Here is a 15684-nt window from a genome sequence, read left to right as displayed (position 1 = left end):
TGACTATTGTCGGCAGCCTCTTTCTCTTCGGCAACTTTCCCATAAGCGCTGCAGGCGAATCTGTTCGGCAGGTCCAAATCAGTCGCATTTTGAGGCGTGTTCATTTGATTTGATCACATCTCTGGCAAAATTGTTTGTGTCGTCTTGAAAATTTCGTCAGCTGGAAGCTGACAGAACAAGGAATCATCTGAACTAAATGTTTTCATTGGTGTGTTTTGATAGAAAAACACTGTGTATTTGGCGTTTGAAATTTGGTTGCCGATAATAGTCGCATGGTGCCGAAGCCGTAAGTCTCCCTACGTGATTATTTGTCAATATTAATATTCATGTACCGTTAAGTCACTAGTCACCGTGCGGCCTCCATTCACCGTGCACATATACAAATTCATACAGAATATTCATACAATTTTCACAAATTATGTTTTTGGCAGCAAATATTTAAATATTAAATATTTAAATATTTTGAAAAACCTAGTTTATGTAGTCAAAACCATCTGAATTCTGTTCAATAATGGGATTTTTCAATACTCTTAGTTGAAACGCCAAAAACTAACATTTTTCATTTTTAACGTTAGAGTATCATTTTTTATCATAATTTCAACAAGTTTTCACTGTAGATACTTCTAGTAAGATGTATTTCATCGTATGAACCAGATTTTATGGAAATAAGATTTTTTTTATTGTGTTTTAGTCGAAACACAAATGCACGGTGAATGAACCCTTTACAATATTTATGGTACCTATTACCGTGCATTAGGATAAATGGCTTGATATTATTGGGTAATATTGGATTTACTGTTATGTCGTGATTTAACAACTTCATATTTAGTTTTTGAGCGAATATGAAATGTCCAAATACAGTCAAGCTTACTATAACGATTTTGATGAAAAAAATAATGATTTAGCAATATTTTCAACATTCTATGGCTTTTATTGTAAAATAAGATTTGAATACCCGTAAAATGAGTGCGCACACTACTAGCAACATATTTACTCCACCAACAACGTTTCTTCAAGATACAAAATTAAATCATGACGAAAACTATACGCACGGTAAATGGTGCACCAGCATGCACAGTGAATGGTGACATAGAACGGTACGATATCATGTTAATATTTGTAAACATAATTTTTGAGTAATTTATTGTTATACATCAGTGATTTTAGATTTTTCCCTGAATTATGGTATAATTGCACGCTTCGTAGTGGTATTCTAGTTCGCTTCAAATGATTTGGAAAAAATAAACAATTTTTTGAAGTGCAGATTTTTTTTAAATGCACGGTGAATGGTAGCTTGATGGTACAGCGACACTTGCTTTGTTGTTCTTTGAGGCCCATCGTCACCAGATACCTGCAGGCTTCAACTTTATAGTAGGCTTGTTAAACCTTTTTGACCCTTTTTCGACGGATTATTCTCGCGAATGCACCAACCATTTATGTAGAACAAGGACCAAAAAGGCCTGTTTAGTAGTCACTATTTTGATCATTTTAGTCACTTATGTCACTATAATTTTGTTGTTTGATCGTTACCAGTTCTGTAACTGTGAAAGTGCTCATAATAATACTAAGCTGAAAAGCAGGCTCTGTTCCAGTGGGAACTAATGCCACTAAAGATCCTACTTTTCTAACACTAAATCGTTACCTGATTTGCCTATGAGCATAGTAAATTGAAAATATGGATTGAAAATTCGTATTTTTTATCGGGTACTTCGAGGGGAATGACCCATATGTATTCAGGAAAAATGGCCCCCATGCAAAAATCATTTGTCCAGCGTAATAAAAAAGAGTCTCCCGTTCTCGAAGCACCTCATTTCCACATTCCTATTAATATTTGATGACCCACTTTGTGATATGCAGTCTATGAAATGGGTGACACATAGTGTACAGGTTACATCCATTTATTCCGTAGCGTTCTCTAACTATCTCCGTAGACCCTGACTGCGTTCCGCAATCTATAAACACTGGGCATTACCTCGCCACACAGATGAGGTTTTCGCTGCACAATGATTGCATCCGCAATAAAAGTGACAGCTCTTTACCACCCCCGTGTACCTATTCATACTCAACTATGGACGGACAGTTGGCTGGAACGTTGAGTCCTCTTCCAGATGTCACCGACTTTGCTTCCTTTTCACCTTGGGAGCTGTCACATCCTTTCCAGTGCAGATAAATCTGCTTCCCACGTTGCACAGTGGCGTGCCTTGATATTAAGGTCATCGCAAATTGATTTGAAGAAAATGTAATCTACAAACATTCTTCGATACCAGATATTATTCCGTTGGAAATAAACGTCATATTGAAAATTTGATTTTCTGATAAAAATTGGACAGAAGTTAAATAGTTTTGATAAGTTTTTATTCGGCCATTTGCCACTGTGGCGTTGTCCTGTCGACCCCAACGACGACGACGAGAACTATGACATTCACAAGTGGTTGATGATGCTGATAAAGTACGTACGAAGTCAAGCTATGGCAGAATGGATCCACGCGCCGCCCGGAGCACTGTTTGCATTTGCGAACAATGACCGACCCTTCGTTCGACCGAACTAGTTCCAGAAAAGCAGTGCCATCGTCAGTGATGCAATAACGATTTTCCTTTGCTTTTGTATCCAGTTTACTTTGAAGGTGAGCTGTCCCATCTATGATTAAGCTTTTCTTTTTACAGCTAGTTTCTATTTCAAATTCAATTTGTACTACCTAATCCAAATCCAATCCAATCCAAATCCTAAATCACTTCAATCCAATCCAAAATCACTTCAATCCAATCGAATCCAATCCAAATTCAATCTAATCCAAATTCAATCCAACCCAAACCCAATCAAAATCCAATCCAGTTCAATACAAATCCAATTCAAATCAATCAAAATCAATCCAAATCCAATCCAAATCCAATCCAAATTCGATCCAACAATCCAATCATCAATCCATCCAAATCCAACCAATCCAATCCAAATCCATCCAATCCATCAAATCCAATCCAAATCCAATCCAAATCCAATCCAAATCCAATCCAAATCCAATCCAAATCCAATCCAAATCCAATCCAAATCCAATCCAAATCCAATCCAAATCCAATCCAAATCCAATCCAAATCCAATCCAAATCCAATCCAAATCCAATCCAAATACAATCCAATCCAATCCAAATCCAATCCAAATTCGATCCAAATCCAATCATAATCCAATCCAAATCCAATCCAAATCCAATCCAAATCCAATCCAAATCCAATCCAAATCCAATCCAAATCCAATCCAAATCCAATCCAAATCCAATCCAAATCCAATCCAAATCCAATCCAATCCAACAATCCAATCCAAATCCAATCCAATCCAAATCCAATCCAAATCCAATCCAAATCCAATCCAAATCCAATCCAAATCCAATCCAAATCCAATCCAAATCCAATCCAAATCCAATCCAAATCCAATCCAAATCCAATCCAAATCCAATCCAAATCCAATCCAAATCCAATCCAAATCCAATCCAAATCCAATCCAAATCCAATCCAAATCCAATCCAATCCAATCCAATCCAATCCAATCCAATCCAAATCCAATCCAAATCCAATCCAAATCCAATCCAAATCCAATCCAAATCCAATCCAAATCCAACCCAAATCCAATCCAAATCCAATCCAAATCCAATCCAAATCCAATCCAAATCCAATCCAAATCCAATCCAAATCCAATCCAAATCCAATCCAAATCCAATCCAAATCCAATCCAAATCCAATCCAAATCCAATCCAAATCCAATCCAAATCCAATCCAAATCCAATCCAAATCCAATCCAAATCCAATCCAAATCCAATCCAAATCCAATCCAAATCCAATCCAAATACAATCCAAATCAATCCAAATCCAATCCAAATCCAATCCAAATCCAATCCAATCCAATCCAATCAAATCCAATCCAAATCCAATCCAAATCCAATCCAAATACAATCCAAATCCAATCCAAATCCAATCCAATCCAAATCCAATCCAAATCCAATCCAAATCCATCCAAATCCAATCCAATCCAAATCCAATCCAAATCCAATCCAAATCCAATCCAAATCCAATCCAAATCCAATCCAAATCCAAATCCAAATCCAATCCAAATCCAATCCAAATCCAATCCAAATCCAAATCAAATCCAAATCCAAATCCAAATCCAAATCCAATCCAAATCCATCCCAAATCCAATCCAAATTCCCAATCCAATCCAAATCCAATTCCAAATCTATCCAAATCCAATCCAAATCCAATCAATCCAAATCCAAATCCAATCCAATATATCCAAATCCAATCCAAATCCAATCCAAAATCCAATCCAAATCCTAATCCAAATCCAATCCAAACCAATCAAATCCAATCCAAATCCATCCAAATCCAATCCAAATCCAATCCAAATCCAATCCAAATCCAATCCAAAATCCCAATCATACAAATCCAATCAATCCAAATCCAATCCAAATCCAATCCAAATCAATCCAAATCCAATCCAAAATCCAATCCAAATCCAATCCAAATCCAATCCAAATCCATCCAATCCAATCCAAATCCAATCCAAATCCAATCCAAATCCAATCCAAATCCAATCCAAATCCAATCCAAATCCAATCCAAATCCAATCCAAATCCAATCCAAATCCAATCCAAATCCAATCCAAATCCAATCCAAATCCAATCCAAATCCAATCCAAATCCAATCCAATCCAATCCAATCCAAATCCAATCCAAATCCAATCCAAATCCAATCCAAATCCAATCCAAATCCAATCCAAATCCAATCCAAATCCAATCCAAATCCAATCCAAATCCAATCCAAATCCAATCCAAATCCAATCCAAATCCAATCCAATCCAATCCAAATCCAATCCAAATCCAATCCAAATCCAATCCAAATCCAATCCAAATCCAATCCAAATCCAATCCAAATCCAATCCAATCCAATCCAATCCAAATCCAATCCAAATCCAATCCAAATCCAATCCAAATCCAATCCAAATCCAATCCAAATCCAATCCAAATCCAATCCAAATCCAATCCAAATCCAAATCCAAATCCAAATCCAAATCCAATCCAAATCAATCCAAATCCAAATCCAAATTCCAATCCAATCCAAATCCAATCCAATCCAAATCCAATCCAAATCTAATCCAAATCCAATCCAAATCCCAAATCAAATCCACCAAATCCAATCCAAATTAATCCAACAATCCAAATCCAATCAAATCAATCAAATCCAAATCCAATCCAAATCCCAAATCCAATCCAAACAATCCAAATCCAATCCAAATCCAATCCAAATCCAATCCAAATCAATCCAAATCCAATCCAAATCCAATCCAAATCAATCCAATCCAAATCAAATCCAAATCCAATCCAAATCCAATCCAAATCCAATCCAAATCCAATCAAATCCAATCCAAATCCAATCCAAATCCAATCCAAATCCAAATCAATCCAATCCAATCCAATCCAAATCCAATCCAAATCCAATCCAAATCCAATCCAAATCCAATCCAAATCCAATCCAAATCCAATCCAATCCAATCCCAAATCCAATCCAAATCCATCCAAATCCAAATCCAAATCCAATCCAAATCCAACCAAATACAATCCAATCAATCCAAAATCCAATCCCAAATCCAATCCAATCCAATCCAATCCAAATCCAATCCAAATCCAATCCAAATCCAATCCAAATCCAATCCAAATCCAATCCAAATCCAATCCAAATCCAATCCAAAATCCAATCCAAATCCAATCCAAATCCAATCCAAATCCAATCCAAATCCAATCCAATCCAAATCCAATCCAAATCCAATCCAAATCCAATCCAATCCATCCAATCCAAATCCAATCCAAATCCAATCCAAATCCAATCCAAATCCAATCCAAATCCAATCCAAATCCAATCCAAATCCAATCCAAATCCAATCCAAATCCAATCCAAATCCAATCCAAATCCAATCCAAATCCAATCCAAATCCAATCCAAATCCAATCCAAATCCAATCCAAATCCAATCCAAATCCAATCCAAATCCAATCCAAATCCAATCCAAATCCAATCCAAATCCAATCCAAATCCAATCCAAATCCAATCCAAATCCAATCCAAATCCAATCCAAATCCAATCCAATCCAATCCATCAAATCCAATCCAAATCCCAATCCAAATCCAATCCAAATCCAATCCAAATCCAATCCAAATCCAATCCCAAATTCCAATCCAAATCCAATCCAAAATCCAATCCAAATCCAATCCAAATCCAATCCAAATCCAATCCAAATCCCAATCCAAATCCAATCCAAATTCCAATCCAAATCCAATCCAAATCCAATCCAAATCCAATCCAAATCCAATCCAAATCCAATCACAATCCAATCCAAATCCTATCCAATCCAATCCAAATCCAATCCAAATCCAATCCAATCCAAATCCAATCCAAATCCAATCCAAATCCAATCCAAATCCAATCCAAATACAATCCAAATCCCAATCCAAATCCAATCCAAATCCAATCCAAATCCAAATCCAAATCCAATCCAAATCCAATCCAAATCCAATCCAAATCCAATCCAAATCCAATCCAAATCAAATCCAAATCCAATCCAATATCCAATCCAAATCCAATCCAAATCCAATCCAAATCCAATCCAAATCCAATCCAAACCATCCAAATCCAATCCAATCCAAATCCAATCCAAATCCCAATCCAAATCCAATCCAAATCCAATCCAAATCAAATCCAATCCAAATCAATCAATCCAATCCAAATCCAATCCAAATCCAATCCAAATCCAATCCAAATCCAATCCAAATTCAATTCAAATCAATCCAAATTAAATTCAAATCCAATCCAAATCCAATCCAAATCCAATTCGAATCCAATTCAAATCCAACCCTGTGCCTGAAATATCTTTCGGACTTTAATTATTTTTGCTCAATGTAACTCAAGGAATTCCTTCCGATATTTTTCTGTAGTTTGTTGTTTACTCGATCAAACCGTATGATTTTTTCCTATAAATTCTATCATATATTTAAATTGCTGCTGGTCCTAGGTGGAAATCTGCAGGATATCTCTTATAACAAGTTGACGAAAAGTCTGTTTCAGGTATTTCGTTTGGGTTTTATCGGCTCTACCAATCTGTAAGCTGCTAATTTTGCTTCAAATTTCTAAAGTTTTAAAGTATGTTTCGTCAAGGATATATAAGATTTGTGGAAATATAAGCATGTTTATTGATGACCGCTTCGTACATGCCCTCCGTGATTGACCAGAACAATCGAAGTGGTACAGAGATTTAATGAATGGGGCTTGGGATTAGCTAATCCTTCTCAAAGTGCACAAATCGAGAGAACAAATTTCAAAATTCAATAACGGTGCAGGCCAAGCTCAACTCGCTCATCGAGGAAGGAATGGAATGTTAGTTAGATATCCATTGCCACTAGAGACCGAAAATATCTCTGCATTTCCACAGTTGTCATGGAAAGGATATTGGGTTAGTGGGATGACCATGATATAATCACTCTCAACTGGATTCTCGATATTACAATTGAAGGACCACGAACACTACTCTGCGACTGCAAATTGAAAATGGCATACAAGTTCAAACCCTCAGAAATTCACATTCCATTCATTTCAGCTAATCTATACCCAATTTATTCACTGTTTCCCTCTTACTCCTGTTTCGTTTACTTTTACCGATCAACCCTTCAATACCTGTTGGAAGCAAATCCCCGCAAAACTAGGCAACAGTTCATTTTAGTTTTTGCTCAACATCTCGAAAACTGGTTCCTTTGCCGTGTAGGCTCGTGCTCGATCTTCAAATTGCAATTTTCTCTTCCGAACCAGAAGATGTAAGCGAGGAAAAGACTTGACCACCGACCGTCGCCGGGCGTGAGGTCCAATTTCAATCGATAGTACCAACTAACAGTGCAACGGCATCATGCTGCTATGGCCTCATTGCTCTGGGCAAATATGTAGTTGGCGCGGGTCTAGCCAGGTCGATTTGATCCGGACCGGTTTTCGTGTGTGTTATTAGGCATCAACAACAACGGTGTGATGCCCTGGTATTGAAAGGAATGTTTGTTTTTTATTTCTTTTGCTCGACGGTAGCCAACAACCAGCTAAATCAAGCGTCGAGACTATTTTCTCGCTTTCGTTTCGCCTCACGGCGTGCCCCCGACTATACTGACGTTTTATGAAGTACAAGATGCCTCAGTACGGAATCTTCTCTCCTGACCACAAGGAACCTGCAACAGCTTCGGAATTAAAGATTTTGCAATGTATAGTTTTGTATAAACCAGAATCCAGAATAATTGAAAAAACGAACACAAAATCGTAACATCTTGTTACAACAGCATAGTAATGAAACACTAAAACAATTAAAATGAGTCAGAAAGTAGATCTTATGGTAAGCTACATAAGAACCAGACATATTTGGAGTCAGACTATTCGGCTAAAAATTCTTTTAATATACTTTCTTCCTGTATTTCATGCCATGTACTTGCGAAGAAATTCTCAAACGAAATAGTCGAAGTAATCCGGGAACCAAGTCACGTCTTTGGCCTTGATGCCGTTATGCTGTCGTACCTATTGTCAATAAGTAGGGCAAGTACCTCTTCTGCAGTGAAAAGCATCTCAAAACTTGATCGCGTGTTTCGTCGATATGTTTGGAAGATGCTACATTAAGTCAGTACGGTTTAATTGCATGCAGTTTAAAAAAAATAATAACCGGACGTGGATGTATCCTGGATATATGTTTTGCACTTGAAATATAAAACAAACTCATCAGTTTGTAATACTGTGTCCAGACTTTAGACCTTTTCTGTATTTTGTATTGGTTCTCTCATCCCTAGCTTTGCTTTGAAAGATTTCAGTCAGCTATCAGTTTTCAAAAGATTGACTCGAAGCACGTTTCTCACACGACAGTTATCCAGTGTAGGAAAGTAGGCCATTCAATGACAAACAGGCGAGATAAAAAAGTCTATTATGATGAAAAATTGCAAAAAATATATTAAACGAGCTCACCACATCGTATTCTGTCCTATGTGTTTCCCTCCTTTCAGTGTTTGTAAACTTTAAACTCATCTGTCCTTTGACAAAGAGTTTTATTTGTATGTGTGTTTGAACGGATCCCACATTTCGTTCAACACAAAAGTCATTCCAGTTTATGAACGACCTTTGTAACAGTGAGCGTCTGATTGTTAATTTTTTGTCATCATGCCCTGTTGGAGATCATTTTACTAATAACCCGCCTTGTAACCCTTTCATTCAAAATGTGCAAAATGAAATACGATTTTTTGCTAATAACAGACTAATTCTGATTCTCTTTTTTCTCTTTCTATTTACAGACGAACCCCATCAATTCGCACACCCCTGCATGCAGCAGCACCAAAAAGTGTCCAGTAGCTGAATCCGAATAAAAAAAAGGTGACGAGTGCATGACACACAATAAGGCCCTTTGTGTTCGACCCCTCAATCGAAAATGTAAATAGCAGTGTTTTGTTTCGCACTGCAAAAAAATAATCATCTACGTCGTCACGTCACAGTGAATTTGCGAGAGAGAGTGTGTGCGAAAATTTCCGCGTGTGTGAGCTATGTAATCGATTGGGTTTACCCCGAGAAGAGAATCCAGCGAGCCTCCACGAAGTTAGCGAGTACCAGAGTGAAGCAGCTGTAATCTTTTGAGTAAAATGTACGGGTTTGGATGTTTGTGGTGGGCTCAGTGAGGCGAAAAATACAAGAGAAAAAAAAATCATTGGAAGAAGAAGTACACGTCGGAAAAAAAATCCGCGAATCAGTGAAGTGCGCCAGTGTGTGGTAATCGACATGACGACGGCATCTGCGGCAACGGTAGACCGCCGACGATTATAGGCGGAAATAAGCGATTGTCAGGTGCGAAGAATAGCAAGGAAGGTGGGATTGAGACTCAGCAGCTCAATTTTGCGCTTATCAAGCAACTTGGAATTCATTTTTTGGAGGTAAGATATATTTATTGGAAAAATGTAATTAGATAATATACGATCCCAGTTATCAAATTTCGAACATTATTTTTCTATCAAATTCTATATACAGTAGTGTGTTCAAAAAATCGTTTTTGCTCCACACCGCTCATTCGATTTTAAACCAAATTCTGAGTGTCCTCCCAAAATTTGAGCTCATTTGGATGAAAACTGAGACTGCACAAGCCCTTTAAAGTTTATATGGGAATTACTATGAGAAAAGCAACCAATTCATTCAATCAGTAATAGTGTTTGCCGATGTGTTCTTGGAGATTAGAGCTACGTTGATACTGCGAGATACATTGATCAGCTACAACTTTGTCGAAGACCGTTTTCAAATCGGACGTCTCAGTAATTAGTTATTGATTTATATCCAGTCACAAATTCTTCAGCAGTGCTCATTTAACTTCTGAACAGGCAACATTGGTGCACCTGGCGCGAAAGATAGCACGCACAAATCATAGCTACTATGTTTTACTGCATATATCCAGTGATGCCTGCAGAACAGCCCATTAATTATAGCCAAAGTTTTATAACTCATTCAAAAATCAATAACTAATTACCGGGACGTCCGATTTAAAAACGGTCTTCGGCAAAGTTGTAGCTGATTATTGTATTTCACAGAATCAACATAAGTCTAATCCCCAAGAGCATATGGGCAAACCCTATGACCGATTGATTGAATTTCTTGCTTTTCCCATAGTAATTCCCATACAAACTTTAAAAGGTTTGTGCAGTCTCATCCTAATGAGCTCAAATTTTGGGAGGATACTCAGAGTTTGATCTAAAATCGAATGAGCGGTGTGGAGCAAAAACGATTTTTTGAACCACTCTAATACAGTGAATTCTTTGATCTTTCAAAAGCAGTTTTTTTACTCAATGTTCATGACAATCTATCATAGCATTGCACTGGCTGTTTGTAGTACGACGATAGATTTTCATGAGAATTTCTTAAAATTTAAATGAAAAAAACTGGTTTTTATTTTTTGATGATTGCTGATGATCGAATGATGGATTCTTGAGCCTTAAATAAAATAACGAGTATTGTGCCTTTCCCACGGTTTACGTTGATCCAAAACTATCGTATTGAAATGTCATAATTTGTCAACATTGTCTACTCTAATAGCTCCTCAACACGTAACCAACATTAGCCACGATTCCACAACAATCAAAACTTTCCGAAAATGACAGATTTTCCCAAAATGGCTCCAATAGCAATCACGCTATTTTTGTTTTCGTTTCCAAAAGCCATTCACCTGTCAAAACGATTAAAAACTGTTTTCGTTCCGTTTCACTTGTCACACTGTTTGATGCAACCACCCTACACACCGTGCGCCGCCGCCTTGTTGTTGATGCAATCAGCCACTCAACCTAACCGACCATCTGTAAAAGCGAACATGAAATTTCACACCCCGGACCCGGGTTTCCCAACCCTGCGCCAGTCGGGCCCCCAAATGCTTTGCGCCTACATTTATCATCAATTTTCCCTCTTTCTTCCATATTTCGATCCAATTCGTCCTCCTTATTAGCGGCCGCATATAGATTGTTTATTTTCATAGACGTTCCTTTTCGGTACCGTATTCGGGGTACCATTGATCATTTATTTTTTCGTCCTTTTTCAAAATTTTATTATAAAAAGCAAATTTAGCTTAACATGGCGAAGTCCGCGACTATGTGTTGTATGACGTGATATGAACGTTTTAACCTAGTTTACAAAAATGTTATAATTCTTGCATGACCATTGGTAACTCAGTGTGTAGCTTGTAGTTACTGAGTTAACGAATAGGTTTACACGTTAATGCTACAATTAAGAGAAGATCCTCCTTTATTTCCCGGTCGTGAGCGTCTTTACCTTGGTCCATTCATTTACTTAAAAACATCGAGGTACACACTCGGTTATCAATGGCTTTTAGGGCGAAATCCTAAGTTATGCGAGAATTGATTTTATTATTTTGGTATAATTGATTACCCATGTAAGGAATGTTTGGTTTTATTTAAAATACCGTTATCAACTAAATTCATGACCTCCGAAAGCGAACAGTTTAACGACAATATTTCTCTTTGGGTTGTTTCCAAATTAAAATCGTCAAGAACTGTGAAATACGCCTAAAGACAGGTAATTGCCCGAGAATTTGCTACATTCTTCACAGTAAATCGTTCATTTCGCTAATGTAATAAAAAATTGACATCGAAATTATATTCGGCAATCATTTTTTTTAATTTAAATTTAGATTACAAAAACAGCATTTTGCTTGCTTATCATTTGCACGATGTGTCTGAAACTGTTGTTAACCAAAAATGACCACTATTCGAAAGATATGTTAACCTAGCCAGGCTTTGTTTTGCTCATCTTAATCTGATAGATGGAGCAAACTCGTACGCTCACAACAATTGTGAGTTAGCATTCGATATTTATCGAATAAACTTTGTCTGAGAGAGTGTAGAGAAACTATGGATCTAGCGAAATGCACATCTTCCATTTTACAGCTCTGCGAAACTCTGCTAACACCTCATCATTGCTTTTGGAGTGAACTGAGGTTGATTGCTCCGTCAACGCAAGAGCATAATTCAAGCGTGTGCTAGAATAAGGGCGTAAGTTGTATGATCGATTCTGTGAATAAAAGTGATAAGATGCAAATTTTTCAGCACATTAGGACGCAAGATTTCATCGGTCTGAAGTGAAAAAAAAGCTAACAAACTTGCATCTTGTTTTTCACAGATCACAGGATCGATGAAGAGAAAACGATCATGCAACTTACGCCCTTATTCTAGCACACGCTTGAATTTCGCTTTCCTCTTTGCTCTTTTGGATACAATGCTGCAAAGAGGCAACGAAGAGCTGGAAACGCTGAAAAAAAGGCTCAAGACCTCTTGGGCACTTCTCTAATGTTTGTCCAGAACTGTGGGAATGAAAATAAGTAAACACAAGCTTAGCTTAGCTTAGCTTAGCTTAGACTGACTACACATATCAATGGTTGCTATTCCGTGATTGACCGAGGTCAGTGAAAATGCACAAAGAATCAACTAGAAGATCGGCTGGGATTGGCCATAATCTTCTTCAGTGTGCATAATTCAGTGCCTCTATTTATACATGGTCAATAACGGCGCCGGCCACGTCCTTGCAGTCAGGTGGAATTGGGGGAATGAATGTTAGTGTGTAACCTTTGCTATTTGGAGACCGTGTTTGCCTCTACATCTCCACAAAGGTTACTGGGAGGGATGTTTGTTAATGGGGAGGGTCGTTGAGTCACAGGATTCACTTTGATAAGCGATTAGACCATGATAAATAATTATTTGTGAGCTATAAATATGCTTATTTGTAAATATAATATCTTCATTTGGTATGAACAATATCTATTAAAAAAAATTATGCCGACACTTGAGGTGACGAACAATTCAAAGTTTGTTGAATAAAGTGAACCTTTCGCAAGTCTACACTCGTAGTGTCGAACCATTCAAAGTTTTTTTTTTCAATTACAAAAATAAAAGTAAAAGGAAAAAGGTGTTCTGAGAAAAAAAAATTGGACGTAAATAATTTATGAATCAGAGTTTATGTCGACACTCACAGTGACGAACCTTTCATAGTTTGTTGAATAATCATATTTAAGTCTCACCGTTGTAACGATTAATGGTGCAATCATACATATTTTATAGATTAGAAATAGTAGCATGAAACGAGCTCACCAATTGTTCTGTCATCCTTGAGCAGCAACAATCCACTTTCAGCTTCACTCGTTTGCTCGGCTATATAAAAACACACAGACAAAATATGCGCGCGACCCGAGAGGTAAAACAACTGACGACTGCTCGGGCTTTCTTGACGCACTGCCCAGGAGCAAGCGTCAACGTCGAAAGATCAAAAAGAACTTCAGGGAATGAAAATAAGTAAACACAAACGTATAAACTCTTCATCCCGCAGAGTACGTACGCTTTGTGTGTGGGTAAAATCGCTTCTCTTTTGTAGTTGATCATTAAAATGGGGAAAAAGAGGCAAAAGTCAATAGCAAGGAAGAATCCTGAACCTAGTATCCTCTCCGTGAATTTGTAAGTCTTTTAGCGAGGTAAATAGAAAATTTAACAGTGATTTGAAGACTTAGGGCCATTTTTAAAAGATACTTTTATGTTCGATAAAATACGGTGCTGTGCATCATTCATAAGTCAAACACCGTTTGGTTCAAATTCCGAACAGACTCATATTCCGAATACTCGGGTTTTAATGACGATTTGGTTGGAATGTTTCGCTAAAATATATCATCAAATTACGAGGAAAAGGCAGTCAATTGTAATTCCATTTAAACGTCTTCCAATGTATTTAATACGTCGGAAGTAGTGATTATTGTCTAGTTATAGACCAGTAAAACAAGCTCAGATTAATTTATTTGCAAAATTATTCATTTAGATATGATTTATTTGCGCTGTTCGGAATTTGAATCAAGGTGTTCGGAATATGAGACATAATGAAAACAGTGTTCGGCATTTGAATCAAAATGATGTTCTATGCTTTTACGTAAAAACAATTGTTGGCCTTAAGTGTTTGGAATATGAGTCAAAACGGTACAAATCTCGATTACTTTTTCAAATCGACGTAAATAACTTTCATACATTTTGGAGAAAACAATTTGAGACGAAGTAAAACCTATTAAAAGCATTTTTCTGGATCTATTTTGAAACAAATCTGTATTTTGAAATTTTGTTCTTAACATGTATCCTTAAAACTTCACATGCAGGCAGCACGCGTCCAATAATACTGATTTTGTATCATTTTCCCACAAAAATCGAATTACGATTTACGGCTGTTTAAAAACGTTTTCGTGTTCAGTATAATAAGGGCATAACTGCAGTAATCGATTTCCAGTAGCGTGATCTTTGTGGATGAATAAACTGACGAGATATTTTAGGTATTCTTGGACAGATTTTTTTAACCTTGACGACTTGCTTGGCAATTTTTTGGAACGAATCCGAGATAGATGCTTGGTTGGATTTATGTTTTTTTAACAAGCACTTGCTGTTTTTTAGCAAGCACAACTGTTTTTGGTGAGATATCGTTTGTTTTAAATAGTTTTCTTTATGGGTTCCATGTCTCTAACGCATATTTTTGTAAGCATTTATAGTGGAGACTGGGTCGTCCTTTTCCGTATTTCAAATCTATGACCTAACTTAAGATACACAGAGCATACTTTTTTCCTTATAACTACAATTTATCTTTCTATAAATTCTAGTAGGTGAGCCGCAGCTTTCCCCTTTCGACTGTAAATAAATACTGGAAGGTTAGTTTTATTATTTGTGAAATTATATCTCCAACGAATAATAGGCCTTTTCATGTGCATTTGTTTACATCGTTGAGGATCGGTGCAAACACGAGGCTGTCATTTTCATAGAAGAACTGTCCAAGCGCTTCCCGATCAGCCGATTTCGTACGTCTTGTGAATAGGTCTATAGTGGGCTTTGCGGTTAGTGGCGATAGCCGTTTAGGCTAATCGTGAATGTCATAAAAGATGGATTCTCGCACCAGTTGGAAAAAAATCGTCTTTCGAAAAATTCTTTACTGGGCTACTGAATTTTTTGTGTTGTCCTATCAGCGGTAGCCATTAAACCATCAACCCCGTCTTTTTGAAACTTTCATTGAAGTTATTTTGAAAACAACTTAGATCGCGCCCTCCCAGTTTAACCAATTCTCGCGTAACAATTCAA

General features: G+C 37.1%; 1 protein-coding gene across 12 annotated transcripts in view; it reads left to right on the top strand.

Moving 5' to 3' along the window:
* Positions 1–15684, top strand: part of LOC5574095 — a 217681-nt gene that overhangs the window by 61611 nt on the left and 140386 nt on the right. For all 12 annotated transcript variants that reach the window (XM_021840421.1, XM_021840423.1, XM_021840422.1 and 9 more), the window contains exon 4: positions 9343–9972. The gene's annotated coding sequence lies outside the window, so the exon portion shown is untranslated. The remainder of the gene's footprint in view (positions 1–9342; positions 9973–15684) is intronic.

Source organism: Aedes aegypti, chromosome 2, assembly GCF_002204515.2.
Source record: "Aedes aegypti strain LVP_AGWG chromosome 2, AaegL5.0 Primary Assembly, whole genome shotgun sequence".
In the NCBI taxonomy this organism is placed as follows: domain Eukaryota; kingdom Metazoa; phylum Arthropoda; class Insecta; order Diptera; family Culicidae; genus Aedes; species Aedes aegypti.
This window is presented reverse-complemented; position numbering and strand designations above follow the sequence as displayed.